Raw genomic sequence first — 27,356 nt, forward strand, 5'->3', positions numbered from 1 at the left:
AATACATATTGGAAACATGCATGAATACCTTCTGGAAATTCTCGTTGTTATAGATCGGGAGCCAAAATAGGCGGGGAAAACTTCAGAAATGTTTACGATCTTAAGTTTAGCACCAGGCGCAACAGTGGCTCGGTTGGGACCGTGACATTGAAAATTGGGGAGGCAAATCTTATTTCATGGAGTTAAAAATATCACCCTATTCTTATCGTACGCCTATGTTGTGTAAATTAGTGCCCGCCAGCATTTAAATAAATGCATTTTATTCCCACAAGTTTATGATAGCAAATATATTTTCTTGGACATTAACTCACCTTAAAATGTCTGACTTTATGCCATCAATCGTTTTCCTTATTTTATAGATATCCTAAGCTAAAGAGCTGTCTTTTCAAAAAATGTGTATTAAATCTCTCGTAGAAATTGAGAAATGCGCTACGAATTTTTTTATCATGCTTCAAAAACATTGAGATAATATATTATTTTACAACTTACGCATCTATCGAGACCATGAATACGGAAAAACGTTAATACATAGAAATGTGATGTGGAAATTAAAAATCATTATGCGCCAATTAAATAACTTCATGGAGGTCTCTAATAGATATTGATTATATTAAATCACAATAAAGTTTTCTGAGGCTAAAATCCTTAAATACTGAATAGTTTGCGAGGGATCAAAGTATTACTGTAAAACGTATACGCTACAAATATATGCAAAATTTACTCGAATGAATATCTGGTTACTCGATCCATAAAACACGTAAAAGTTTTTTCCTGAATACCCGAACAATTTTATTGGACCGTAACGAAAGATATGCGAATGTATGAACCGCTATTCTATGAATGCATGCTAATGCATGAACTGTGCTATTTTCTGACCATGCGTTCGCTCAAGTAGGGTGATTACACGTTGAATTTTTGAGTTCATTATCGTGCTCATGCATTTGCTCATCATTCATGCGTATTGATTCAATGTGTTACCAGGCGGTAAACCACTAAAGATTCATTTTTTAAATATTTGTGTAGATTCAGATCACCATTGAAGTAATTAAATAATTGTGTATTATTATTAAAGTATTTCTCCGATTTAGCTAGGTTTCCATGAAGCACTTAAGAAGAGATTACTTCTGCTGCATCTCTTCCCTATATTGACTTCCCTTTTCAACTAATAATTAGGCCTATTCCCTTTCAATCTATTTAAAAATCCTATTCCCTTCCTTCCTCTCCCTCGTTTACCTAACATTCTACCCTCCAACACCGTTTTCGACATCCCCTCCCCGCTAAGTACTCATTCAATCCATACCTTCCGTATCTCATCTAGAAGTTGCCTCTCATCACCCACCATGTCCTGCTTTTCGTCTTCCCTCTTCCTCTCTGTCCCCTTAACTATAAATAAGCGTGTGCCACCGCTAAAACCAAGACAAGGAGCTTAGGTGATTCAATGTTATTTTTGGGCACGTACAACTTCTTGATCCTTCGTCACGGTGCATTTAATAATTCCTTAACGCTCCCGCAAGCAGAGACCTCTCCTTATGGCTTCATCGGAGAATCGCTTCGTTATTATTCTCATCGGAGTGTAAACTGGAGTACAAAACTTAAGGTCTTCGCTCCCTTTCTCCGTCACTCAGTACAGAAGGAAAAAAAGTAATTAAAAAAAAGAGGAAGTGAACGGTGAAAATTTTCGCTCCGCCAAGTTTTTCGCAATCGGTGCCTTGAACCTCTGACCTTGAATCTTCTCCTCCTCCTCCTCCTCCCGTGCGCTATAATTAAAACGCGCTATTCTTACGGGCGTAATTTACGCTCGAAGCGGTCGGAGGCGGCGCCACATAACGATTTCGGGTTTCCGGCTCACCTCCAGCGTGCCTACGCCACGACTCGTACGGCATGCTTTTAGCGAATGCGATTTTTATTTTTGCATTCGCGTAAGAGCCTGAGACATGAAGCGGTGTTGTTGGCCCATTCCATTCCGCTGAAATTAAAGAGGTTCCACGGAGGAAAAAGACGAAGTAATTTTCGTGAAAATGTCAAAATATGCCCTACTTATTGTACGCGCGTAACCTTTTGACCGCCGTCAAAACAAAAAGTCCGTGCTATGTACTTACATATTTTAGTATATGTATTTTTTAAATGGCATATAAAATTCAGCAATGATGTTAGAGGGTAGAATGCTGGGTAAACGAGGGAGAGGAAAGAATGTAATAGCATTTTTATTAGATATTATGAAAGGGGTCAGACATTATGAATTGCATACGGAGGGAAAACTTAAATCCTATACATGCAGTACAATTTACTTTAATGAAACCTTCTTAAGGTTGAAAGGCCTTCGAGATGTTGATGTGGTAAAGAATGGAGAAGGTGAAGTGGACGACGAGGTAGAGGAACGACGAAGTGCTGGACATGGTGCGTGAGGAGAGGCAGATTTTAGTTTCGATACGGAGGGGACAGAAGGTATGAATGGAGCGAAAAAGTCATTTTAGGAATAATTCATAGATAGGGGAAAAGTAATTTAATAGGATTTAAGTTTAAAATCACTATACCGGCCATTAGAGAAATGAATTCATTCAAATTTTTACGTTAATTTGTTCTTAAATATGTGATTGTACTTGCTTGTAAAAATAGATAGGGACACTAATGATGTAAATCAAGTATACGAAATATTTTTTATAGACTGCATGTATGATAACAGTCATAGTAATATGCAAGTGAGGCCAAGGTATGTTTCAATCTGGTTGTACGCATTCTCTAGTGAAATCACATTAAAAACCTTGGGAGATAATTCCTCTTAGCGGTAATCAAATCGGTAAACATATTTTTATTTAATGTTCAAGTTTAAAATTTCTGCAGAGAAAACTGGAGGAATGATCAAAAAATATTTTTGAATACAACTTCCTTATTTTAGAATATCGATTTTCCAATCATACCTGCTGCGCCTCTTCTGCTTCGGGTATATGCGTTCTGGATTTAGATTCCTGTGTTTATAAATAACCGGACCATATTGAAAAATCAATGCAGTGGCTGAAGTTTCTGCTGATCGCAGCTCAGTGATTTTACTGTTAATTTTGTGTGCCTCTCCGATAGCGGTATTTTTTCGGCTTTTTTGCAAAAGTGGATGTCTTAATTTGTATTTAAAAAAGCAATTAAAAAGCAACAATGAAATTGGATAATGTGATTACACGTGCAAGTTTCAATAAAGTTCAATGACGAAAAACAGTCGAACGCGGTTAAAATCCGTTCAATAATATTATCTATCTCAAGCTTAAGTCCCTGATATTAGAGGTCAGGAAGCTGGTAATTTTACGGATGATAATTTTTGATTAACTGACACTGACCTATAGTTCATATTTTGGATTGAATTTATTAGCGAGAGGTTGATTCGATAATAAAGGTATTTACCGAATGATTTTTTTTATTTTAAACTGAAATTGCATTTTTATTCATGGATAAATGATAACTAAATTTACTCACACTGTGCTTCGATCCGTAAGCTGGTTTAGACTAGTGAGGCCTCAGCACACCATGTACTTAGTCACTGTGTTTTAGCTTAGGTTCGAGCTCAGGGAAGACCCTGGACTTAACCTCATGCGCGTTACCGCACATTCAGGGTAGGAGGACAAGTTTTTTTCCCTGGGAAACGTCGAACCACAAAAATGTTTGTTGGAGTTATACAAAGGCTTTTTTATTTTATTTTTATTTTAAAGAAAGAGAACCACATACAACATACAGTTGGCATTTTATAGTTGCCAGGCAACAATACATAAATGAGAGGACGAAGTAATATAAAAATTAGATTACAACAATTAAATTTTCAAAAACAAAAGGACAACGAGAATCTGTAGGGACAGCCTGCTTCGGTGACAGATAGGATAGGGAAAGGCTTGTGAAGGATTTCAATGGAAGTGCTAGGGGGTCCATGTGTGGAGGGAGTGAGTTCAACACTAAAGTAATGCGTAAGAAAAACGAACGATTAGTGAGTGAAAGTCTAGGAATGGGCATGTGGATTACGGGATGAGAACGGGTAGGGCGGGGTGGAACTTGAAAATTGATTCCTTCTCCCAGGATATGATCGGCAGTCATGCGCTCAATTCACGTGGTTAAGCTCTTTGCCCTAATCCTCCCAAAATGCTGAAAACTAAGAGCAGTCAGTCTTTGTGACTTTCTACTGCTAAAAGTGATGGGCTAACTACTGTTCCAAGTGACTTAGGAAAAATTGATTAAAGGAGAAGTGATGGGGTCTTTTGCTCATACCCAACAATTTGGCTGTAAATCGCTGAATAAGCTTTTTTAAATTTTCATCGATTTAAAATATTCTAATTTAATATTTGCCATTTCCATTAATATTTGGATATATTTAAAAAATCGCACTCGCTAAAGATGCTGTCTACTCTGCTCGTCGTCATTTCTCTTCAAAATGTTGTGACCTAATGTGGATCAATATTTAATGATAATAAAGACGAGCTGCTAATTAGCTCACTGTAACACCCATTACTCCTCTTTTCTGCACACTTGCTGTTCAATTGAACAGAAACCAATAACTTGGAAGTAAATTAAGGGGAAAATGTGAGGACTATGTGGGGTGTATGTAATGGTCAGAGGAGAAAACGTGGGTAGAAGGAAATAACTTAGCCAAACTTAGTACTAAAGAATGATCACAAGCTCAAAGTAAAGTTACGCTCACAATGAACGAATATAGATAATTTTTGTTGCTAAAATAGGGCAATTCTTGACGGAAAAATTTACCATAAAACATTTTCGAGATTTTTCCAAAAAATTCAATTTTTTAAGAAAAGGTTAAGGGAATGGATACAAGTGGAATGAGTGTTAATAGGGTGGTTTCCTATTATTTTTTTATTGCCTAAATCGAAAGATTATTACTCCTGGAGTACGTATTTCACGCTTTTAGATTTTTAAATGACGATACCTATTTTTCGCGATTAAATGAAAAGTGAAAATTTTCTAGCGCGCGAAAACGCGACTCGTATGTATGAATGTCGGGAAATCTATCCGTCTGACGTATTTCTGGTTCCCGCTGCGGCCTTGTGAGGTGACCTTGAGGCGAGTTGAGCGCTGATACGATGCAGGCTGCTAGCGGGTAGCTGAGTACCCTGATGGCTGGTAGCGCTTGGCTCAAATAAGGATTATTAATACCTTATCAAATGAAGAAAACTTTCCGACCTTAGCCAGTTTTAATAAAGGATTATTAAGACATGTTTCCCTGAGCTCTGCGCCTCTTGCATGCATTGGTAACCTCAGACGACGCATAACTCCTATCTTCTCGTATAGAAACTAGGTCCCTGTGACGTCACGTGGAGTGGCATCGCATGGGCGCCAATCTGGCCCTTTTCAAATGAGGATAAAAATGGACCATTGCCATTCGTCTAAACCGGTATTTCTAGAACGAAATAATTTGTATATTATGAATACATTAATGGTGGGTAACGAATCGCAAGCAATGCCTTTCGTTTTCTTTGATGAAGGAAACTACCCTATTGTCTTATTCATTTGATCGATTCTGTTACCAGTGCTCAATGTGCCCACCTGCCATTATTGTCACAAAAATAATAATCATAATAATATCATGTAATCCAAGTGTAAAGCCTTACATACTGAGTGTCCATTTCATTGTTTGTCTCCAGTTTATAACAACAAAAAATCGCTCTGCGCGTAGCACAATTGTCGTTCAACCTTATATAGACCCTTTGAGGAAATTTGTTACGCTGCGTTTCAATGAATGCTAGAAATTATGAGATCGCGAAAATTCGAGGAGCCATAGTAATCACTCTTTGTCGTCTCATCCTTGTCTTACTTGCACCCTACTGTCGGTGTCAAAATGATATGCCGCTGTAGTTTGCAAATACATATTTGGGCTTGTGCGCAATCCAAAATAATGAATACTACGTCATTGTAAAGAAAATTTTATTTTTAATTCCGATGTATTTTTTGTTATGTGAAATAATTAAAACTATAGACACGCCAGTGCAATAAGCAAGTAATAAATAAGCCGTTTTGTCAATTTCATGAACTTTGTAACTCAACCTAGGGAAAACTACTACGTCTACAGCATTCATCCTCCACAAAAAGTTGCAAAAATTTATGAAGATCAAGAAAATGGCTTTTGCGTGTTTTTGGAACGCATATTTTGTCCTTAATTAACGAAAATGTTTAAACATCATCTACTCCTAGAGTTAGTTTTTTTAGTAAGGGAGTCTCATCTCCGTGGTCCCCGAAAACTTGGGGGGAGGGAACTAGTCTTTCGGACTTGACCCTCATAGTTCCCCGCCCTCTCTCTCTCTCTCGCAGGTATGTATACAGTACACATAACAAAAGGAAGCAGGGGCAGGAGCAGTTAGTTGGTGTTGATGATGCTTCCACAAGAGTCGGAGCCTCAACCCTCGCGACCTTGCCTCCCCTCTTTACCTTTCAACTCCCCTCCCCTCTTTCCTCATTCCCCTTCTCTTGTGTATACCGCCCCTCCTTCCCCCCTCCCCTCAAACTTAGCGCCCTACCTCCTTCTCCTCCTCCTTTTGCCCTGCCAGTCGATGTGGGCTTCCGACATCGAGCGCGAAGCTTGGCAACAGCGCCGTGGCGCAGCTTTGCGGGCGTCGCCACTAGGGGCGCAACTGCAGCGTCGTCCTCATCCCGTGAAACCATCGCGAATAAAAATGGTGGGAGGAAAGGAGGGGTATATTTTGTAGGGGAGGGGGGTCGCTTGTGTGTGTTGTATGCACGAGGTGGAGAGGTGGTGGTAGACTTGTGGAATGAGGGGAACAAGGATGGTGTACAGCTGGAGGGAATGAGGGGAAGTTTCGGGGTAGGAGAAGGAGCAGAGTGCGTGGTGGTGGTCGTGAGGAGGTTATCCCAGTTGAATTCAGTCGTGGGTGTGCTGCACACTGTTCGGTGTGTGTGTTGTTGTCTGCCTTGCCGACATTCTCCGTGTGCGGAGTGCGCCGCTCATTTTTTAAATTTCGTTTCCGAGTTTCGTCCTCGCGACGGAAGTGTTCAAGACGGTTCATAACAGTGTAAATATTTCGTATTTTTGTGGACACTTTCAAATAATTCGACTTCCCCTTTTCCCCGCACCCTCTAGACTCTTTCGGGAGCATCATAACCCCCCCAGTCCCCTTGATACAGCGTCAGCTGGGGGCGCACATTCGACGCTGGAGGATTTATGTATGTTTTCATGAAGAAACACACAAGCAGTTTGGAACGGGGAACGGCATAGTAAGCCGGTATTCGAAGGACAGGAAAGTGTTCGCGTAGGAGCGAGGAAGACCTTTCAAGTCTGAAGTGCGAGGAACCTTGAAGGTGTCGGAATAAGGTAGAGGAGAGAATAACGTCTTGGGAAAGAAGAGACAGCCCCATCGAAACGGAATTCAGCAGTCTTTTGCTCCATAAATTACGGACCCGATGCATTCGGCCGCCATGAGGTACGTTGGCTTGTCGTCACGTTCTATTTTTTTTGCGCAACTTTCCGGCTATGATTTTTCTTCTGTCTACGGCCCTCGCCGGATGTACACAGTGAGCCTTTGTTTCGTTTTTTTTTATTTCTGCTGCGTCGTCCGAAAATAGCTCGGAGACTGCACTCACAACCCCGCGTGTCGAAATACTTTCTCTCTCTTTTCCCGCCATGGGTCTCCGTCCCTGGAGAACACAGCTGAGCACTGTTGTTTTCCTTTTGTGTCGAAGCGTGCGGTAGGTGCGTCATCCCGGCGTGCGGCGTGATGTGACACGCCTACCCCGGAAACGTTTAGGGGTCGCTAGCACGCTCCAGATACGTCTGCACCTCGTGCTGGGAGATAGGTGTGTTGTCAGCGATGTCTACAGGGCGTTAACGTGGGTATACACGCGATAGCGTTACTGTTACCCTGGTAATTAATGGATTTGTGCTCTCCCTTACTTTTTTATCTTGCAATTTCCGTCGACTTGAACGTTTTCACGCCGTTTTCGAGAGGTCTTTTACCTAAGATTTTCTGTAGAAAATGATGTGAAGTCGGTATTATCGATTGGTTTGCGAAAGTAAAAAATATGCTTGGAAGTGTACGATCATGGTTATTTTTACTTAATTCCCCTCAAGTAACAGCTGACCCCATGAATTTAACGCGTTATCCATTTAATCTCTTGGTGATTTTTATGGCAGTCTTCTCGTAGACTTCATAGCTTAACGCGTGACTTTGGAGAATGTTGCTTCGATGACAAATATATGAGAAAATATATTTCACGAGAAATTTTTAATGTTAACTTAATATTTACAGGTTTAAATTATGGTGTCAGTGTGAAGGAAACCTGGGCGCATAATATTTTTTAAATAAAGTGTGACGATCATAAAAATATATAATTATTATGTTTCTGTGTTCTGAGTTATCTGTCAGTAATTGCTCTCTTGGCTGTAATATTCCCAAAAATATTTGCCAACAACCTCAATGAAACTTTCAAAGATTCTCCCTCTAAGTTTCTTTTGAACGTATCACCAGTGGAGTATTTAAATCCTTTTTAGGCTAATAATGAAGGGCCTCTATATCGTTTTTATCCTCGAAATGCTTCTTTATATATTTATATGCATGGGTACTGCTAATTACCATGCTCATTCACATCATTTTTCGTATTATTTGTATCGATCTTGTCTCAATTAAACCTCTTTGATTGCTCTGTAAGCTGTAATCTTTTTATAATTGTGTGCATATAACCGTAATGGAATCGTGTTTGCTTCTCCGTCAATTATAGAATACCAAGGAATCAACTCCTCCTCCAGATGATAATCATGAGACGGTATACAGTTTGAAAGCTCAAACGTTCCTTATTATTCTTACTTGAATAGGGACTGCTTGTCTTCATGCTTACGTACGTTTTATGCTATTTTCTTTAAATTTCGACTGCCGCAAACATATCCTATTGTTTCCTCATAAACATAAGTCAACAATCCTAAGATTAGTTTGACGCAGCTCTCCATTCCGCTCTCGTATCCTTTAGCCTTTACATAGTCACGTATTTCTCCATTTTAGCTGTCTTTAACCTTATGAAACTCATTCAGGGCCGGCCCTTACTTATCTTTCCTTCCACCTGTCCTTCATTTCACTCCTCATGAAATTTGTCTCCCATGGAGGATTAAAAATCCATTTAGACTGTCAATTACAAGTCGCTATTCTACCCCAGAAGCTCCTAATGTTACTCCTTATTCATCTTCATTGAATATGTTTTTATTTTATTTATTTATAATCAAATGATACGAATAAAGCAAGACTGCCAATTTAAAGTGCACTTGTAAGTAATAAAAGTCAAACAAATAAACTAATTATAATTTCAAATTAAAAAATAGCAAACTTATTTCCGTAACCATAACTTCAGTATTTACGAGTTATACATTCATTTTGCGTTAAATTATATGATGCCAAGTGAGTAAAATTTTTAATTGATAACGGAAAATGGATCAATATCAGTCGGGTGAGAATTTACCAGGACAGAGAGTCGATAGAATAGAGATCGGTTAATTACTGATAGGCAGGGTATTGGCATGTCAAGTACGGAGCTCGAACGGGTGTGGCGGGAAGGTATTCTAATGTTGAAGAAGAAAAAAATATCTGGAGTGGGATTTAAGGGTATTGCAGGGCTGGGCAAAATACAAGCTGAGGAGTATTTGAATTACAAAATTACCCAACCTACTCCGAATTTATTTAAATACGAAATACCGCTCTAAATGTATTTGACATGCAAACCTTTGACTGGGGTGATTGAAAAACAAACCACAAAATAGTATATTAAAAAACTTGTAAAATACAGAATGCATTTGTAGAAACTAAGCGATCTTAAAAAAATATAACCTGCTTTGGCTCGTCATGGATAGTTACAAACATGATTAGGACGATCATAACGAAAACGAAGTAATCTCAGAAGCATAATGTTGCAAAAGTGTTATCAAAGCCACTTTAAAAGTATTTTACAAATGATTTTTTTATTTTATAACTGGAAAATACCAAAAACCTTTATTTGAAATACAAAATACAAGATACATTCAGTTAGTGTATTTGGCACACCAAATACAAATTACGAACGTATTTCAAATATGCATTTTAAAATATTTGAAATACTGTTTAAAATATTTGAAATACTGTTTAAAATATTTGAAATACTGTTTAAAATATTTAAAATACTTAGAAATATTGCCCAGCTCTGGGAGATTGTAAATGCTTACTGCCGAACTCACGTGCATTTTCTCCTTGAAATTTTCCGTAACATACTCCGGATGTTCTATCGACGTCTTCCAGCGTTCCTCTCTTGACGTCTAGTGAAAGGTTGAAATCGTTGGAATACGCGCTTTTCTCTCCGCCGTTTGCTCGGTGACAACGCCAGCCAGCTTCTCTCACTCTCTCACGTCACACGTGCTTAAACATTCTCCGCGTCCCCATTCCTGTATATGGCTTTTCCAATGCGTGCGCAATGGTTGGCTTAAGCGAAAAAAAAACAAAGGAACATCTGACTGACAGTTAAAAGGCGGTGACAATGGTGGATGCAGTAGGCGTGACATGCTACGTCAACGTCACCGTGGAAAAAGCTGCTGAAAGTGGAAACAAGACGGGCCTGGTCCTTACTGTTTCTTTCGAGGGGATAAAAGCCTTAAATCGAATCACTCCTCCTCGAGGATTATTTTATTTTAAACTCGAATTATTCTTTTAAAAGGTTAACTATCCTTAGCACAATTTAGGGTAGTTAACAAGCCAGTATCGCTTTCATGTCAATAGAAATTTCGATGCTTTATCAGAAGTATACGTAGCCAATATGCTTCTGCAGGGATGACGACTTACAAAAAATATTGGGGGGCCCATACCGAGGATCTTGCCCCGGGAAATTTTATAAGTTGTGAGTTTTAAGTTTTTTAAGCATTTTAGAAGACTCATATGATCAAGATTAGAACCCTGATAACTCGATCTCGAAATCTGGACTCTTTGGGGAAAATCGACAAGCCTGACACATTTTTTCCTCACACCCGTAACGAATTTTTGAGGTTGCTCGGGCCCCCTCAGGCCCCATGGAGTCGGCGCCACTGTGCTTCTGTAGTATCTTGGTGGATTGATTGGGTTCTCTATTTAGGAAGAAGTTATGGATATGAGAAACCAATCCAACCCCAAGAAATTGGAGCAACACCAATCTGCCAATTAACTGAATACCTCGTCTAGGTAGCTCCACAATGTATATATTCTCTATGCAATTGGCGTCCGAATGAATGACGAATTATACGAGCACTAAAATTTCAGTAACGCTTGAAGTACGTCGTCGACTAGGTGTGGAAGAAATGAGCCGGGTGGAATAATTGAAAACCAGTCTTCAACAGTTATTGAGAGAGAATACCTGGTGCAATAAAACACGGCAGATTTGACTGAAGCTAGTTTAAAATGCAAGGTTGCTTATTATCATTGCTCGCAAGTGCTCGTATTTCATTAGTTAGTTGCAAATTATTGACTACTCATGACAGGTTCAATTACATTGTACATAATGCCTTTTGAGAGGTTCTTCAATATCGAGGTAGCGGCCGCATAACTTCTTCTGATTATACCGATTGGAAAGTGTCATGTGAGGAGGATCCTACTCGGTTTGTCTGGGGATCAGGGTAAATTGAACAGCAGATGATTTCCTACACATTTGTCAAGTTCACTTACTGCCCTGGAAGCCATTGTAACTAAGTGGAAAGTATTTTCCATGATGGATCGGTCCTTCCTCTTGCTGAATTACCTAATTGTCCATAACCAGCTTCATCCAACCGTAAGAGTCTCTCCCTTTTAAATAGCTGTTTTCGTGACGCACTGTGTATTTCAAAACGTAATGGATCTTATTATTTCCAGAGCAGATAGAGTTTGACGTTTGTCATAAATTGCCTTTTTGATATTCTTGAAAAACATAAGCATTTCCTTAGATGTTCAAAGGCTAATGTTGACATTGCACTGCTTGTTTCACCTTGATAATGTCCTGGAGTAGGTTTTAATCGAGTAAAATATCACGGAAATGGAAAAAAATAAGACCGGTCGATCGAGTGTGATGCGTCTTCTTAAAATTCCGTATAATAATTCTATAAATTCCGTAATAATTTCATACCGCAGGGGGGATATCTAATCACGACTCTTGGCATCAGCAGGATCGAAAAATCCATTTAAGAAATTCGGCTATTGTTGCATCCTCTTAATGCTGTGGCTTTTAAAGGGCATTTCCATAAAAATGTTAACTTTTTCTCTCAAATTGAAATTTAGGCTGGAAATATTTTATCTTGATAAATCGACAGCTAAATGATTGCATTTTATGAAATCGGCATTTTAAACATTATTCATAGCCTTATTAAAAGTTTTAAAATTATAATTAGATTCGCAGAGTTTTGAAGATGTTTCAAATCATAACACGTAGAAGGTTGACCAGGCAGTGATTCCGTCACATGTTAATTTTGGGCATATTTAGAAGGTATTTCGGTAATAAATTTTGTTTCTGCATGAGGACATCACCTTCATAAATGTTTTTTGATCACGCAGAGTTAGAATGTATTCATTTTTTGTATTTTACAATTTTACTGAAATATCCTATTGCGTAGTTAAAGGTAAATTCTCTCTAAAGATAATTCCGTCACGAATGAAATTGCCCTACAATAATGATCAGACCCCTAAAATGAGCTTGAAAGCTATATTTTAGACCAGTGGTTCCCAACCGGTGTGCCGCGGCACTAAGGGGTGCCGTGAGATCTTTTGAGGGTGCCGCCAAAATTTCACATTACATATTTGTATCGTAATACTATTTTTTATTTAGGCAGAATCAGTGTAAAAAGTATTCTCATATCATCTAGGACTAGGTATAAGGTGTTGTTGCATGCAAACTCTCGAAATTAAACAAATAAATAAATAATAATAAAAAAGCTACGGAGATTTTAAATATCTATTTCCTTATAAGGGTGCCGGGAACTTTTGAAAGGCTTTCCAAGGGTGCCTCAAACAAGAAAAGGTTGGGAACCGCTGTTTTAGACGGAGACACCTACAATTTTACGTGGATACCTCAAGTTGAAATTTTTTGCTCTGTCTTCATTTTTATATCTCATCTTACATTGGCTTAATTTATTTTTAATTAGGTATATTATTACCACAAATTTTCGTTAACTTTGACAATCATAATGTCCTGATGCCCTCGCCATTTTTTTCCGACGTTCGAAACTCACTCCTTTTTTCGAGTTGCGTGTGTCGGTCGAGTAGATCTTAACCAGTGCGGTCATAACCTTTGACCAGCTAGCCTAGTCAATGCAGATAGTTGCGATTTATTTCCGTCTTTTCATATCGTTCTCTCTATTTGCGTAACATTCATAGACACTGACTCAAAGGATAACTCGGGATTCAAAGTCATGACCTTTTCGGTTGCCAAGGCGAAACACTTGAGGGACCTAAGCAATAGAAGAAAGAGTTGAGGGACGGTTGAGTTGTCTATTATTTGGAGGATATTACCCTTGCATTAATTGCGACTTTACTTTTTTAATCGTGTACAGTCAACACATCTTTACAACGTGTGTATAATCGCCAAGAAAATTCTTCCGCAAAATTTTGTAATTAATCACATTTTCACGAAATTAATCTCTTCATATTGTTCTTTTAATGACGATCCAAGATAACGTTCATTCTACGTTTTCTGGAATTAAATTTTAAAAATTACGAATATGATTAGGTAGACCCATGAAGGGAATCTGTCTAAGCTTAAGATACATATGGAATGCACCTGCAATTGGAATTTAATTTGATAAAAGCTGATAAATGGCGCGTATTATATGAATGGCGCGTATTATAATGATATATTATTAATTTATGTATCCAATAATATTGAGAATATACGTGATACCACATCTGAAGGTATGAAATATCCCAAAATCTGAGTTTACTACGCTACCCATGAGTGAGCCCTCTTTGCAGGCGACAATATGTTGGCCAAAGTTTTCTGTAGCTAAATAATTCCGTCACGAGACCATAAGTTATAATGTCTATTAAGTTTTGGACGAGTGATATAAATAAAGCTTTGGCGTTAGTGACGCGTCCTCTTACGTACTTAAGCGGCAGCATCAGCGCGTGCGAACGATCCATCCCCCTAGATCCATCTACTCTATTCCTCTCAAATCCCTTTTCAAACGCCGGATCCGAATGGGTCTCCCTCTCCTCCTTTTAACTACGATGTGCTCGGAATCTGCTCTCCACCCTCATCCAAAAATGGATGACGGGAACGTGGATGTGATGGATGGATGGGATTTTGGAGTACCCACCCCCCGCCCCCTCTCCGTACATCTTCCCTCGCTGTCTCGCTCAGGCATCCAATCCTTCCCCGGGTGCCCTTGCACTCCCCGCCCGCCCTTTGGCGATCAGCTGGTCCCGACCTTCCCCTTCGCGGAACCCCCTCTCCTCTCCCTCTTTCCCAGTTTGCTGTGTCAGTGCACCTCGCCCCCCCCCCCCCTCCGCCCTCAGCTTTCTCTCTTCGATCCTCACACACCCTGGGTGCGGTAGTCTCCGATTCCGCGGCAGTGTGAAGTCCAGTGGTGGAGCTTGTGGAATCTAGCTTACCGGATATTCTATATAATAATAACAATTGCTTGCTGCAGATGTTAAATCCATGTGGAAAATACAATTGGTAGATGTATGCGCAATAGTCATAAAAACAACAGGAATCACACCGTGTGAAGTGCCACATCGATTTTAAAAACTCAATCTGGAAGGCATTCTAGGAAAAATACAAAAATTAGTCATCCTGGACACTTGTCATATTGTCCGACGGTTCCTATCTGTAGAATAACTGGTATAACTGGACAAAACACAATTGAACTTGACTTAGTCCGTTCACTGTGAAGAAACCTTGCAAGATAGCAGAGGGGAAAATAAGATGATGATAATAATAATGTTTATTACTCCATTAAAGGCGCACGCTATCGTTGTAGTCAGCCATTGAGACTCATTACATAATCTCGCAATAAGCCTTGATAAATTCCTCTCGGGTTTGGCTCAGGGGAAGGCTGTTTGATCAAGGTCAACGTTTCGATGAGAAACTCCCTCATCGCCATCAGGGCTAAGATAAACGATCTTTTATCGCTATATGCGTTTTCAGCCTTGGTCTCATACGCAGTTGCCGAAAATCGGTCTAGCATGTCATGACTCTGAGGCTTCGACATTACTTTGACAAATGCTCACAGACACACACAAAATGTAAGGAGCTTTTGGTATCCTAAAAGACGGACCTGTATATAAGTTGCCATAATTACACAGGGTAGAGAAAAATTGTGTCACGAAATTTTAACCCTTGATAGCTGATGCCAAGAGGAACCAAAATTGCTAATTATGTTTAGGCCGAAAATGCACCATTTTTAAAGTGCATAAAATCTGAGCCAAGCGCTCCGATTGGCCATGAGTTTTCCCTGTTGCCGGATGCCTTGGATACAATGTGATCTCTAAAGTCAGGCAAAGCATTCGAAGTCTGGAGTTGTCCAATATATCCGGCAACAAGGCAATCGGAGCGCTTAGGTCAAAGTTTCTGTTATAAAAATATGGTGTGTTTTCGGTCTAACAATAATAAGTAATTTTGTTTCATACTGGTTTCAGCTACCCGGGGTTAAAATTTCGCGAAACGTTTTTTCCTCGCCTTGTATAATCATTATAATGTTTATTACTCCAAATTAATTACAACCAAAGACGTATACAAAATGTAAGGAAATTTAGGTAACCAAGAAGGCGGACCTGTGTGTAGGTTGCCATAATTTTATATTATTATCTTCCATGCATTTTTTTATAAATAGTGGAAAAAATATCATGTACCAGCAATCCTCATTCTTGGCTTCTCACCAAAGAGTGTGTAGATCAAATATTAATATAAATGAGTTATACATAATCAGTTAACAAGTAGCTTTAATGTAGGCACTTAAAATTGTTATGAGATTGTCATGGTATCTCTGGATGATCCTTTATGTATCTTTCATTAAAATCATAATATATTACTATTTGACGGTGGACTTAGACAGGTTCTCCTTCAAGGCTACCTTAACTCACTATAAATTTGCAATAGAAATGATTTATGTTTTATGGAGTATTAGTGAACTTAGCAATGAAATGAAATTGATTAAGGAAGCCCATTGCTGTATTTAAGGAAGGAATTGAGGTCGCCCGTGGAAGCAGCTGATGCGATAATCCAGTCCTCCCACGCGCACTACGCCTACGCCCGGCGCCGCGTCGCCTCGCGATCGTAGTTTTTCGGGGCGTGCGTTTTCTTGGTCCACGCCCAAATAGCGCGTACTCTCCTCTCTACGCTGCCATGTGCTCGCTCTTCCCCCCCCCCTCCTCTCCCCCCCCCCCCCGTGCTGCTGCTGTTGTTTCCCCATACGCAAGTGCGTGAGGAGACGGCATCCCTTCCACCTACCACCTCTGTCCTCTTCCCTAGATCCTCTCATATTTTCTGCCTTCAGGAGACTGGCTGATCTTCCATTCCCATTCCGCCAAACCCAGAGGGACTACAGTTGAGGGGGTGAGAAGTCTATGGGGGGGAATCCAGGGGGTCCGGACCCTTTTCCCCCCCTCCCCGAAATATATAAAAAAAACAGTTACTTTTCATCATATTAGTAAACAAAATGTTGAAAAATAATGAATGTTCGAAAGATTTCTTTGGAAAATGAAGTTTTATCGATTGTTAAAAGTGTTAAAATTAGTTGTAAACCCTCAAATTATAATTAGTACTCTGTGTTTTTTCCAAAATTTTCCCCTCTGGTTTTGGATCCCCCCCCTTCGAACGAAATTCCTAGCTACGCCATCGGGTACAAGTTCTCTCTAAACTGAGAGTTCGGTACAGAAATTGATAAAAGAAATGCATAAAGACTTGGTTGCCTAGGGATACAAGTGAGTCTCTGTTCTGCGGTGCTAACGAGAGGAAAACAAATGCACTACTAAATATGTAGTTAATCCCGTTTGTTTTCTTTGCCTAATTTCTGTACCTAGCTCTGTTTAGAAGAAAACATCACCTGTACCCCTTGGATTCTCATCCCCTCATATGCAAAATAAGATCGAAACATCTAACATTCGATTTTTAATTTGTCGGCTACTGCGAAATTATCATGATACTAGGAAGAGAATAGGAACGTGCAACGTTTGGTTTTTAAATATTGTTATTTAATGTTGCCAGGGAGTCGTTGATGAAGATGGTTAGGGCAATTGTGGGAAGAAAAGGAAAAGCGAAAGTTGCTTGAAGGTGTGACTCTAATTTGAAGTACATAAAGAGGTTTTTGGAAAACAAACAATCGTCCGACTTTACAGACGTTGACTCATTTCAGGAAAAGCAATATATCAAAGTAATTCGGTATATGTAAGGGCAAGATAAGTTACGACGAAAAAATAATATTCCCCAATTAAACATTCTCCCGAAAGTTATATAAAATAAGGCTTTCGATAGTTGCCGTCCTCTTTTCATGCGTTGGTGACGACGTTATTATTTTGGCACATCGAATCGTTCAGGAAAGATTCTTCATTGAGCTCACAAGAGTGTAAATTATAACGAACCACGCGAGAACAAGGCAAAAGGCTAAAAGTTTTACATTATACTTTCGACAGTTGCCGCCCTCTTTTCATGAGTTGGTGACTTCATGATAGTTTTGGTTCATTCAGTCGTTCAAGAAGGACTCATCACTGAATTCACAAGAGTTTAAACTGAAACGGATCTCACGAGGGCTCATTCACAAGGATGAGGAGTAGCTGAAAAGCTGTGATCAGCTCAGATGAGTTTGTGACGTCACCAACTTATCTACGAAAGGGTAATCGATTTTTCGCCGGGAATAGCTCGAGAAGTTCTCGTCTCATCTAACGATGGAAACTGCTGTCTGCCAATTTTTCTTCAAATTTGTAAACATCTATACTTCGATATTTCGATACTTTCTTCCGATACGTGCAACACTACACGAGAGCTGTGAATTCCCTCGCTCCCCTACCCCTGGAGGGACTGCTCCCAGACCGCACCCCGCTCCCCCATCGCCGTCCCTACTGCTCCTCCACCAACGTGCCGCGCCGCCTGCCGGTCGATATCGTTGGGGCGGTGTTTAGGGAGGGCTCTGAGTGTGCGAGTAGGTTTCCTAGGGGTGGCTGTGGGAATCGTGAGGGGGGGGGGGGGCAAGTTGGGACGGTGGGGAAGGGTATAGCTAGCTCGGGAGTGGAGAGGAGAAAGGGGGGTCTAGTAGTCCTCCAATGAATGTGTGCGAAACGTGTGAGCTCTCCGAAGGGTGGATCCTTTTTGCGGATAAAAATGTGGAAGGGAACAGCTTGGAAGTTCGCACTCTGGCCTAGAGGGTAAGCGAGGCGTTGCTTTACGTGGTTTTCACGACTGGGAACCGACGTACCTTTCAGCCATAATATTTTTATTGAAGTATTCTGTGGATCTAGGTTGATTTGCATGAAGTACGCAAGAAGTATTCTGGATTATTAATATTAAATTATTCTGACGATTGAGAGAGTTTTCCATGGAGTTCTTATGCAGTATTCTGGTAGCCTTCCTTACTTCATGAACTTCCCTCCTCATTTTGCAGGTCCTACTCCTTTCGTTCTGTCTAAAAGCCTATCCTCTTACTTCCTCTCCCTCGTTTGCCTAGCATTCAACTTTCTTACACCATTTTCTGCTGGTAACTCAAATGGTATCTGTAAACATGAAATGAAATATTTCAGTACTCAAATCTCTCTGTCAAGTAATATTGGACCCAAACTTTAGCTTACAAATTATGAAAATTTCGCGGAGCAGCCATGCTTACTTGGAGTACTTAAGAATTATTTTGGCAGCCTTCGCCTCCTTTATGGACTTCCTACTTAAATTTACAATAAGGCAAACTTTCTTTCATTGTATCTAAATGTCCAATTCTCTTCCTTCCTCTCCCTCGTTTTCCAACGCTGTTTTCAACTACTCCTCCTCGTTAAGTACTCGCTCCACTCATACCTTCTGTCTCCTCATTGTGTCGTCTAAAAGCTGCCTCTCCTCACCCACCATGTCCACTATGTCGTCCTCCTCTCCATCCACTTCACCTTCTGCATCCATCTCCACAACCACATCTCGAAGGCCTTTCTACCTTAAATAGGTTTAATTTAAGTATAGTACTTGTTGGATTGGAATTAAGTTTTTCTGGTGAATAATGTTTAGGGTTCTCTTCTTGGGCTCTGCACAATCTTATTGGCTTTATTTAAGAAGAAGAGCCAGTTATTAAAAATCCTTCTTAAACAGCCTTAATCCAAATAATTTCAGTCGTAATAATGGCTTTTATCTGTGCTATAATTGGACACATATAGTAAATTGCATAAAACACATGAGTAGAAGAACAGAAAATATTTCAGAGGCAAATTACGAAGATCAGCCAATCAGACGGCGCCTAAACTTAGACTTAATTGTTGAGCCTGTCCAAGGGTCAGTTCAATTCAGTGTGAAATCTGACACGCTGAGTAAAAGACGCCTTAATAAAAGGAAGCAAGTCGTGTTCCGAAACGTCGCACAGTGGACTGGAGTCGAAAAAAGATGGCCAAAACCTCAAAAACGATTTTTTTGAACTAAGAAATTGAAACTTCGTATAATCATTTGCAAATAAAATGTGCATAACTTGCACAATTTATTCTTTGCTCTACCTTCACGTTAACAACATATATGACGTCAAAATTGAACAAATTTATCAAAAACAGATCACCCTAGATTTTTCTGAAAATTGCCAACTATATTCTCGTGCTGTGGTTTACGGATGGTTTTATTAACAAAAATGTTACACTATGTTAGCAAACACTTCGTTTTGTTCCATTTGGTGGTTTTTCAGCCATTTTTTTACAGAAGCGTAGAGAAAAAGTAGATACTTATGCCGAGTGAAGATAAACATGTTCTGAAAATTGGTCACCTTATGTCGACTATTTGACGAAATATCGTGGAAGCGTGATAAATAATCCTGCGGAAGTTTACAAAGTTTTTCTTGCTGATTCAACATGAATTATTTCACCGCCTACTCCCGTTGATGGTGAAAGTTCGTTAAAATACGTTTTGACTCATAACGACTTCATCAAGAGAAATTAAAGGATAATTATTAATTCATCATCGTCATTAATTATTGATATGACCTGATGATGAATCTATGCATCAAAACGTATTGTAACTAACTTTAACAATTAAAAAAAGTTGAATAGCAAAATAAGTTTCATTTACTACTATTCATTATGTCATAACTCCCTATCTCACCAAATAAAATTGACTGAACAGGTTGATACGAGAAATGAAGTATACGTCATTTCCATTTCATTTTCAAAGATTATTATACCATGCCGAAAATAGATCACGGAAGATAAAGATTCCATATCATATTTTCTAGAAAATGCATTTGAGAATATGCATTTTTACACACGTTCTTATGTCTACATTTGTCTAAAATTTGAAAAAAATTGATTTTTACTTAAACATACGTCCGTAGTTTTGACAAATATATCTTATCTTAGGAATCATGATAATAATAAAGTTTTGGGGCCGTATTTTTATACTTTTTGAGTTATTAGCAAATGAACGCTGCAATTAAAGTCAAATCAAGTTAGTTACGTAAAAATAGCGACAGGTTCGGCTCAAATAGCTGTAATAATTGATCGCTCATTTAAAATGTACCTATGTACATTCTTTGTATGCAAATATGGCGTTCTTCCTCCTCAAGCAACCTCCACAGAACACTCGAGCAAGGACCGCGTAAACTCTGAAAATCTCTCCCTCCGCCGGCATTTGCACCTGGGTTTAGGGGGTGTGAAACTGGACTAGCAACCAAAGCAACCCTATCCCGTCTTTTTTTTACCTTATCCTTTTAAAAACAAAAGGTGTAGTGGCCCCATCTTTACAAAAAAAACCGCGATGGTACGAAGAATAAGGAAAACCGCGTCGGACGAGGAAAATAAAAAAAAAGGATTCGAAATTTGGGCGTGAGTGCTGCAAACATTCGTTTTGACTGGAGAGGGATTTGTGGGGGTTCCTGGAGTAGAAAAGGTGGGGGAAGATGGGGAAGGGTTGGTTCTATTTTTTATGTTTCCACTCATTCCAGTCCTTTTTTTATTCGAAAGGTGGCGCGCGGTTGAGAAATTCGGGGAATTGGGAATGTTGCTGGTGGGGAATTAATAGGGCACAAGGAAAGGGTTATAGGCAGGGAAGGGATTTGGTGGAAAGAGGAAGACAGATAGGGAAGGGTTCGGGGGTCTTTCAGATGAGTTGGACATGTTGAAGGGTAGGGGAATATCCGAATGGCCTTCGCAGAAATGGTAGCGGAGTTTCGGCAATGCGGTGCATCGGTTAAATGTGATTCTGACCGATATTTTGGTCGCTGATGACCTTTATGGTATATATCCAATGTAGGACAGGCCAGGGCTCTTTCGAAACGGGGCTAATCTCATTAAATTAGTAAATATTTAAATAAATAAAAGATAGTAGTACTTTTCCACAAAATGCTTTACTGCGTACAACGCTCACTAAACCATCATCTGGTACAAGGCACTGCAAAACATTTGAAAATCACCTTTATACCCTTGAGAAAGGGGGTTAAGGAGGATTTGACATCTTTGAAGAGGGGGGTGGGGTTTCTGGAAAAGTGCTATGATCTTTTATTTATTTAAATATGTCTAACTTCCACCAATTGAAGCTTGAATATGTTGAACTTAATTAATAAGTAACTTGAGCGATACTTGTAATAGTCCACCTATCACTGCTCAGACCACTCATCAATCGTGATATCTATTTTAAATTAATTCCAAATTTTATTAGACACAACTACTTTCCTTGCTACTGACTGATGTTGAGAGAGATTTGAACTATTATTAAGTTATAGCTTTTCTTAGTCGTGTTACGCCATTTCAAGTTTTTGTGAACCAGCACGAACTCTTTCCATGTTTTCTATTCTTTAGGTACGCCGAGTGAATTTGTTGTGAGCATGGCATAATCGGTTTTTTAAATCCGTAATTTTTGGTCTGATTCGAGTTTGTCTGTTGTGCTTTTTTTAATTTCGTTGGCATATTTATCACTGGTTACTGTCGATTGTTTATACATCCGTAATTTTACGTCTGATTCGGGTTTAACAGTCGTTTTATTATTTCGTTTGCATATTTATAACAGGCTACTGTTGTGGTGGAGATAAATAAGCTATGGGATTTTCAGGGCGTAACGAGAACCGATGGTCCCCAAAAAAATAATTAATAAATTTCGATCAATTTCATAAGTTTTGTATTGTAATTGGCACCATAGATTACTTTTAAATCCGTAAGTTTACGTAACTAATGATTTTAGGCTTAACTTTGTGAAGCGTTTCCATAGTGGAAAACGAAAGAATAGTCTTTTTAAAGCTCACTAACACTTTTGAAAAAGCACACAGTTAGCCTTGCTAAGTTTTTTTTTCATTTTCCGTTCAAGTTTTAAGTCTGATTCAAGTTAGGCAGTCGTATTTTTTTATTTTATGAGAACATTTATCAAAGGCTACTGTCGTAGTGGAGATATATTTCCCATGGGAATTTCAGGGCGTACCGATGGGCAAATGTTGACCGATTTCAAAAGTTCTCATTTTTTTCGGGAAATGCGGAGTCGCGGGAGCAAAGGAAGGAAGATGGAATGCTTGGTAGCAGCTAATTCTTCTTATTTCCCCAGATGTGGTCTGGAGTGGGGTTTCCGAGAGGATAGAGCGGTTTTCCCGTCGGGAGATGGAAGGGTTGAAGTCGGGGCGGGCGGGAGATAGGGGCTCCCTGGATCAGTGGGGATTTGGTGGGGGGAAGGCCGGGGGGTCGCTGGTTGGGCCGTGGGTTTGCCGTCGGAATAAGCAATCGATGAAACAACAGGGAGGGGCAGGGTTTGGGCGCCTCGAGGTACCTACACGAAGCACGGACCCCAACGGGTGTTTTCTTTTTTAATTCGGCCAGCGTGCCATCATACATGTATGACTCGCACCTGCTAACCTATGATAGATTAAAGGTACTAGGGCCGCAACTGTTTTCGTAACAAACATATTAATTCTTGCGTACATGTTAATATTTTGAAAGTTCCATCATGGACGATAACTCGATAATAAAATATATAATAAGTGTTCAGGCTTCACTTGGTGGTACCACATATCTATAGTGCGGAATATCTGGGTTTCAATTACGACGATAACTGTCATTATCAAGGTTCCTTACCTCGATAATGACTCTCTAGTATTTGTAAGCCAGGGTCGGAATAGTGAAATTTTGTGGAACACCTCCAAGTGAGCTATTTTGCTCTATCTTTATTAAAATACAAATAACAAATGCTATTTTTTCATAATTCATTGTATAACTCCGCTACCGGCCATGGTTTCTACGCTCTGCCATTTTGAATGATCATAATGTGAAAGGTGTTTCAGGAGGAACCGACAATAAATCAGGAGGTGGTATGGGAGACATAATTAAGCATTTTTTGCTCATGAACAAAGAGTCGCAACTCCTTAGTCACTGAACCACGGCAATGCAAACATTTATTTGAAACACTCTGCAGTTACCACGGAAACGGTTTGTCCTTAAGTATCCTGCTTTTTCGATATATTATTTAATACTGTGGATTTTTAAGGACATTAAATAATTGAGGGTGGACGAATATCTGTGGTTATAATTCTCTGGAGCAATTAATATCAAAATGGGTGAGAATGCACCATCGTGTTGTTGATACTGGCTCAGAGCTCTCGTTTAATTAAGTTCAAAAATTACTTGTTTCAGACAATTGAGGGAGTGAGAATCAAGGCGGTATAAGTGATTTTATTTTTAAACGTAGTTAGGGACGGACATTGATAAAAGAAATACACCGAAACTTAGTGGCTAAATTATACGACTGCGCCTCTGTTCTGTGCCAGCATCGATTGGAAAATCAAATGCACTATATATCTAGTTTTTTACGTTTGTTTTATATACTTAATATCTGTACCTTAACCTGTTTAGACAATAAAATCACTTGCACCCCATGGCTTCTCACCCCCTCAATTATAAACGTACTTTCTCGTCCAACCTTCAGCGTCCTTAAAAATCCAGAGTTTGAAAATAAAATGTCAAAAAGGCTGTATAGTGTATACCCAAGAAGAGCATTTTTGAGATGGTATGACGCGATCCGATTCTTGAGCTATGCTATCTTTATGCGGTAATTTAGTCGTACGTATGCAATGTTTGTGATCGTTGGGCCCATCCGTTTCCCGGGATACCTTTGGCCCGGGGCCTGCATGATCGACTGCTACCGCTGAAAAACTCGTAGGCTCTCCCGGAAACCTCGTGGCGACGACCCTTATGTGGGTCGCGACCCAGGGACTGTCTTTCCCTCCTCGGGAATGGTATCATGGTTGCCTGGATGATGTTTCTACTCTTTTTCATCCACAAAAACTTGTATCAGTTCGTAGTATCATTATTAAGGTAATTTAAAAAATTCCAGACTCAAAACTTCAATTACTCCGGCAGTTTTGTGGCATATTTTTTATGTTTCTTCGTGTTCCTTTGGAGATATTACTTAAGCGCGCCTCATTGTATCGCTTTAAAAATAATTTTACTGTAAGATTTAAATGTGAACGTATGAATTAATATAATGCATCCATGTCATATATTATCTCATTATTTATTTCGCATGAATTACCATGGTGGCCCGGTAGTTTGGATAGAAAGTAGTAATTTTCATCGCTTTGTTTTCAACATTTTCGTAATTTTTCTGGCATTTCCTGAAGGCTTTTTACGACGTTGAGATGAAATACTTTTTCACCGACCTAAGGGCTGGTTAAGGACGATGAAACATTATTTCCTTGAAACTTCGACCGAAATGGAGTGCCTAACCCGGTGGGAAGCCCGAGAGACATTCACAGCCACCATTCGTCGGAAAAAAATCGAATATTTCATATTTATTGCGTTGTTGACGTGGTAGTTCTGATAGAAATTCATCATTGTCATCTCTAACATCGCGAAATTCTTCAATTATCTGACTTTTGCTTTTCTCATTTTCGGTCGTAAGTAGGTATCATCCCTCAATGACTCTTCTTCTTCTAGTGATTCTTTTTGTTTTACTTCGTTTCCTCTTCAAGTTTCGAATTCGTTCCCTTAACACGACCCTATTCGCGGCGAGAGAGAGAGAGAGTAATTCCCGTGTTTTGATTCCGTTCCCCTGGCAACGGCGATGTTCGACCATTAAGGGAGATAAGGATTTGTGGGTCGGCGGTGACACTGTTGTCGTCATGCAGGTCGCGTCCTCTTTGAGTCATTCCTTCCGAGAGTTATTGGCTCCCGGAGCTAGCTCATTTCGAAAATAGAACTGCCTCGCGGTCATAGTTCCAGCGATGTACGTAATGTGAATGAGAAAATAAAACCTCTGGGGTACTTCTTATTTGCATTCTGTTCAGACGTAAAATGTATGAGATAATATAAAATTACTTCATTGATTCACACGACTTCTTAAGCGCAAACATACAAATAAATTCAGAGGTAAGGAAAGAAAGGGATAGGAAAATATAATAGAAAAAGGACCAGGACAACGGTGCTGTGGTAAATGGAATATTAAATATTCTTGTTCAAAAGTTTCAAATCCTAATGGTATAGAGGGCGTAAGTCTACAACAGGGGCGGAATTGGGGGGAGTTACAGAGAATCATGACCCTCCCACCTTATGTTATTAAAAATTTTAATTTTTATCGGGTTAGTAGTTTTTGTATCCTTATATAAAGGACTAAAGGGAGTTTATATACAAATGTATGGCTACAGTTATCGAACGTGAGAGACGTGTTAGTTGCATTTAAAGTAAAGCGTAGCACTCCCTACGAAACATTTACAGTCATATTTTTAGTCACAGTTACGTCTACCAGCACTAACGTCGTCGTGTGGTTCTCCACTTGCAAAACAGAAAACATAAATTTCTCTGGTAGTTTTGTGATATCATCTTTATATTTTTCTTGTGTTTTAAGCACATGTGACACTGAAATATGAATGTTTTACTTGCATCCTATATATTTAGCGGTCTGAAAGATCCATGGAACTTTGTCTCCTCACACAACCGTATTGAATAAAACCTAGAGATGACCGAAACCTCTTGTTCTTTAGCGGGATCGAAAAAAAATGACTTCATCACGACTTGCTTATCGTTTTCTTTTCATTATTATCATAATCAAACCAAGCATATGCTCATGTCGACCGTGATGATATCGCATGAAGCTTGAATGGCGATCGTCTGTATGATCCTTCGTTCAGCCGAGAATATTCTGTGACTCATCGTACAAGCATCTATAGTCCGCTTATGATTCATTTACCTCTTCGCTATGAGGCAGTTTGCTAACGCTTTTACGCTTCATCTGGTCGAAACGCTTGTTTCCTTCTGCATTATTTTATGAGACCGGGACTCATTTGCCCTCTGAAATGTCTATTTTCTTCTTATAACTCTGTTGATCCCTTGATATAATAAACCTGTGATTATGCCATCTACGAGGAGCATTTATGAGTTCAAAAAATTTAGTAACATGTCTTAAAAAATTGTATCTTTAATGTCACTAAAACAGCCGGTAAATTTTCTGAACACACTGTCATCCATCCGATCCTGGTTACAAAAAAATTTTCATTATCAATTTTATTATGAACATATACTTCTCTGTTTTAAGTATATTTGCCTACGATCTACAGTCTTCTTCATGTGAGGTGTAGTAGGCTCGTATATAGCATTCACTAGTGTAAATCTGGGTCGATTAATACGAATTTAAGAGTTAAAAACATTCGTTTTATATCTTGAAACATTTTGTTCGAATTTCATTGTCTCGTAGATGTAATAAATGATATTTGGACGAGAAATAAATCTAGGAAATTTTAATACATAGCTATCGTCTGCTCATTTAATGGACACATTCATTGGTAAGTAGGGGTGGGTAATTGGAGTAGGCGACCGACAGCTGAGGTCAACTTGCGCAACATGGAAGGGTATAGACTAAAATGTGAAGAGAAACCCTCTCACAGTATTTTATTGTAGTAATACATTTGACTTTTTCTCATTATATGAGAAGTATCCCGTTTCCTGCGGTACCACACATGCAGTAGGTTACCCTGCGTTAGGAACAAGACGTGCACGCCAATTCAAATGGAGTTTATTGAGATTAAAACGATATCTCGATGTAATTTTGGTATTAAAATTTGGCTTTGCAGATACAGGTTTTCCGGGGTTTCAATCGGCATTCAGGGTTGTACTGCAAATCAGCAAAGGAATTTGAACTAGGTGCACTCATGATGTGCATCGGGTGTAAACATTTTAGTTTTATTTGTTGTGGAAAGTTTGGGTTAATAGTTAATTATTTAGGCGTTTAAAAAATTTGGTGACATCTGGAAACATTGTATCTTTAATATCACTAAAACAACT

The 27,356-nt window shown here is 39.3% G+C and overlaps 1 protein-coding gene across 6 annotated transcripts in view; it reads left to right on the top strand.

The window, feature by feature from the left end:
* LOC124160929 (TLD domain-containing protein 2) overlaps window positions 1-27,356 on the top strand; it is a 962,297-nt gene that overhangs the window by 603,396 nt on the left and 331,545 nt on the right. The window contains exon 1 of one of the 6 annotated variants that reach the window (XM_046537061.1): window positions 6,854-7,421. The exons of the other annotated variants lie outside the window; for them this stretch is intronic. The gene's annotated coding sequence lies outside the window, so the exon portion shown is untranslated. Of the gene's footprint in view, window positions 1-6,853; window positions 7,422-27,356 lie in introns of those variants that run through there. 6 annotated transcript variants of the gene reach the window in all.

The sequence above is a fragment of the Ischnura elegans genome, chromosome 6, assembly GCF_921293095.1.
Source record: "Ischnura elegans chromosome 6, ioIscEleg1.1, whole genome shotgun sequence".
Classification (NCBI taxonomy): Eukaryota; Metazoa; Arthropoda; class Insecta; order Odonata; family Coenagrionidae; genus Ischnura; species Ischnura elegans.